Genomic DNA, 4,739 nt, shown 5'->3' on the forward strand with positions numbered 1-4,739 from the left:
CTGACATCCAAGCAGATATATGCACACCCATGTTTATTGCAGCTTTGTTCACAATAGCAAGGAGTTGGAAACAACCTAAGTGCCATTAGCAAACGAATGGATAGAGAAGGGGTGGTACATTCACACAATGGAATACTATGCTGCATTGAAAAACAAGGAACTTATGAAATATTATTCAAAATGGGTGATACTGGAGGACATTATGCTGAGTGAATTATCTCACTCACAAAAGAACAAATACTGCATGGTGCCACTGTTGTAAAACAGGACTGACCTTGGAGTTTGGAGGAGACTGAGAAAGATGGGTTCAAAAATTTAAACTGCATTGAAACAGATGATGGAGAAACCTGTTTAAAAGGGATATGTGATTAGGTATTTTTGTCATGACAGGAGTAAAGAGCAAAGGCTGCATAATGGAGTGGACTTGGGGGGAGGGATTGTAAGACAATGAAAGAACTTTTACTTTTCCAAGAGAGTAGTATACAAGGGAGGGAGGATTGGGAGGGGAGAAAAGTGCAACAATGAATGAATGGAAATCCAAAATCTCTGTAAATTTTCATTGACATTAATAATAAATTAAAAAAAATAATTAATCCAAAGAATCTCAAATGTATCCTCCTCCATTTCTGGTATTAAATGAGCCTCCTTGTAAATGTTTCTTCTCAAGAGGGCTAGGTACCGTAGTAAAGGAATGAGCCAATAATCAAGGAGAACACAGAGAGCTTTTACATGGTAAATTTTCAATTTACTTGCAACTAAATTTTTGTCTTATCCATTCATTTTAATACACCATTGTTGTTGTTTTTGTTGGTAGTTGTCAGCAAGTCAAGTACAACTCATAGCAGCCCTATGAACAAAAGATCTGAAACCAGTCCTGTCCTGTACCATCCTCACACTTCCTGACTAACAAGAGGCCTTGGCAGCAGTCACGATGTCAAGCCACATGGTTGACAGTCTTTCTCTCTTTCGCCAACCTCCACCCTTCCCAAAATCATGTACCTCTTCAGGAATAGCCCCTCCTAGCAGTATGTCCAAAGCATGTTAGGTGAAGTCTCATCATTCTTGCCTCCAAAGAGCACTCTGGCTGCACTCTATCCAAGACATATCTATTCATTTTCTTGGCCATGATTGCAATATTCAGTCTCTTCTCCAACACCACAGCTCAAAGGCATCAATTCTTTTTCTTTCATACTTATTCATTGTCCAGGTCTCAGATGCATAGCTAGTAATCAGAAAAACCATGGCCTGAATCAGACGCACCTTAGTCCTCAAACAGATATCACTACTCCCCAATAATTTGGAAAGGTCTCTAACTGTAGATTTTCCCATTGCAATGTATCTCCTCATTTCCTGACTGCTCATACCACGGATGTTAACAGTGGATCCAAGCAAGAAGAAGCTGTTGTTGTGGTTGATAGTTATTTTTTAAATGTAAACCATACATTTATTAAAAGCTTTAAGTGGTTTAACTTACTTAAATTTCTAGATTTTTTAGGGGAAAAAATCGTACTTGTGCTTTGCTTCTACTAAGTGTGCTATACCAAATTTTATTAAGTTAAATTTTGGGGGGATGATGCTAGCAACTACAGTCCTCAAAGTGACTATCTTGGGTATTATAACATTACTCATTTAATATATGCACTTTACATATAGGTTTCTAAATATAAATAAATATAGTGTGTGATCTTAAATTGATCTAAAAGAAAAACAAACAAGCACACACAAAGGTTGTGAATTAGCCAGAATCCTATAGAGGGCAGTATGGTTTTAGTTCTCTCAGTGGCATCTACTTTCTAAACAACATGCCTCTGGAAACTATGAACTTTGAGAGACAGTAGTTACAGAAAGGCTTCAAGGCTTTTGTTCATAAGGTGGCTATAAGTTATGCTCAACCCTACGGCAATCAACAGCAACAACAACAGTATTAATTCCTATTGTGGTGTAAAGAATTTGATAACTTTTAAATGTAAAGGGAATTTTTTTCTATTATGTAACATATGACCATTTAAAATGCCTGAGAATTATGACAGGTAATTTTAATGTGTTAATACTTCCCAAGCTCAGATAGAATTATTTCCATGCTTGCGTTTCTTTTTTCTTTTCTTTTTTTTAAAAATAATTTTAATGAGCATTTACAGAGATTTTGGATTTCCATTCATTCATTGCTGCACTTGTCTCCCCGCCCATCCCTCCCCCCCACCCATGCTTGTGTTTCTTACAGAGGAACTATGAGATTTCTTATGCAGGTCTTTATTCCAATTTTATTTGATGATGTTACAAAAGTTTCTACTGTAATTATATTTCATATGTATATTTAGTGAATGGACAAAATTTGTTTCATAAGCACAAAATTATCACAATAATTCTTTAATACCATTAATTTTTTTATTGGCACTTAGGTAACGTTAATATTTTTTACTATTAATTAGTGTTATGATAAACATTCACATTTGAATTTATTAATTTTAAATATATTTGAAATGTATTTATGAAATTACATTAAAATAGATAAGTCAATGTGGTCAAATAAAGGTCCTTTCTATCATCAAATGACCTTTCAGAAAAGTCACATCAAAAATTTGATTGTCATTCTAACAATATTCACTTATACTCTTCAGTTTCTTTATATTGTTGTTATGTGTCATCAAGTTGCCTACAGCTCATAAAGTCTTATGAAACCCTGCTCTGCCCTGAGCCAATCTCATTGTCTTCAACACACTATCACTATTACCCTCAATCACTTAGATCAATCCATCTCATCCACAGTCTTCCTCTTTTGTGCTGTCCTCCAACCTTAAAGCATTGATGTCCTTCTCCAAGGACCGATCCTTCTTGGCAACATTCTCAAAATATGTAAATGGAGCTTTATTATTTATATTAAGAATATATATTTTTATTTTCATCTGTACACTAAAAAATGTTAGCAATGATAAAGTTTCTATCTAAATTTTCTGCTTTATTTCAACAAAATTTATGAATAAATAGGAGAGAAAGTAGAGTATAAGATTATTTCAAACTTCTCCTGGCAAAAGGGACCATGAATAAGATAGAGATGAGATGAAAAAAAAAAATATATCTTTTCAAATTGGTTTTTATTGCCCTGCAAGTAAGGAATTAAAAAAACACAATATTTTCCTGAAAGCAGCAAATTGTTTCGAGTTTTAAAAATTTTGTTATGATTTATCTGCTCTGTTTTAAAATTCTGGTTCCTCCTCTATCTGTCACATGGGCAGAGTTCCTCCATTTCTCAGTAGTAAAAGATATATGATAATTATTCCTGCTTTACTCTGTGGACAGATTTAGAAGATACAGGTGAAATACCTAGAACAGGTATCCCATAAGTCAAATAGTAAAGATGTGACTGAGTATGAGCCCAGGAAATAGATAAATAGTGAAAAAATCTGATATGATTTCTGGATGAAAAAGGTAACAAATTGGAACAAGTGTCAATATGATAATTTAAATAAAAAACCTTTTTTTAAGTAATAAAAGAGAGAGAATGAAAAATAATGTGAAAAATTTTAAATATTAAGCAAATAAATAAGACCATAATAAACCCCCATTCTAATAGCAGTCAAGAAATCCATGGATGTGTTACATTGGGGCACAAAGAAGTCAAAGACTTGTTTAAAGTGATAAAGAGCAAGGATGTCAGTATATATAGACTAAGCTATGCTTGAACCAAACAATGATATTTTTAGTTGCTTTATATACATGGGGAAATGGGTAAATAATAGGGAAAACTGAAGAAGAATTGATGCTTTTGAGTTGTGGTATTGGGGAAGGGTATTAAAAATATCAATCTCTTCTACAAATGGCTCTGGTAAAACTGGACTGCTACCTGCAGAAAGTTGAAACAGGATCCACATTTCACACCATACACAAAAATCAACTCAAGGTGGATCAGAGACTTGGGAGTAAAGCCCCAAACCATAAAGTTTATTAGTGACAAACTGGGGTCAAGCTTCAGAGGCCCAGTTTGTGGTTTAAAGAGACTGCCATACAACCAGAAATGCATATTCTATGGAGGATAAAAATTGGTGAATGGGAACTTTGAAAGATTAAATACCTGTGTGGATCAAAAACTTTTTCCAACAGGGTGAAAAGAAAACCTACCAACTAGGAACAAACATTAGTCAATACCATCTCAAACAAGAGTCTCATAACAAAAGTTTACAGAATACTCCTGGGCCTCCAGAAGAAAAAGACTGGTAACTCGATTACAAAATGGGAGAAAGACATGGAAAGAATTTTCACAGAGGAAGACTTTTTGAATGGCCAACAGACACATAAAGAAATGCTCAAAATCACTGGCAATGAGAGAGGTGCAAATCAAAACCACAGTGAGATACCATCTCACCTTAGTAGCAATGGCAAAGTTCAATGGGACAGCATGTGCTAAATGTTGGAGAGGATGTGGAGAAATGGAAACTCTCAGATACTGTTGGTGGGGTTGTAAAACGGTGCCACCAAGATGGTAGACAGTTTGGTGTTTCCTCAAAGAGTTGAACTTAGAAACTCATATGACCCAGCTATTTCACTGCAAGAAATAAACCCCAAAGACATGAGAACTAAGACACAAAATTAGATCTGTATACCAATGTTCAAAACAGCATAATTCACCACTGCAAGATGATGGGAAAAGCCCAGATGTCCTATTATAAATGAATGGATTGAGAAACTGGTGCATGTACACAATGGAATACTAGCAGCACTCAGGAGCAATGATTTTGAAAATA

Source organism: Elephantulus edwardii, unplaced genomic scaffold, assembly GCF_000299155.1.
Source record: "Elephantulus edwardii isolate Elephantulus edwardi_28Jun2011 unplaced genomic scaffold, EleEdw1.0 scaffold00199, whole genome shotgun sequence".
Classification (NCBI taxonomy): Eukaryota; Metazoa; Chordata; class Mammalia; order Macroscelidea; family Macroscelididae; genus Elephantulus; species Elephantulus edwardii.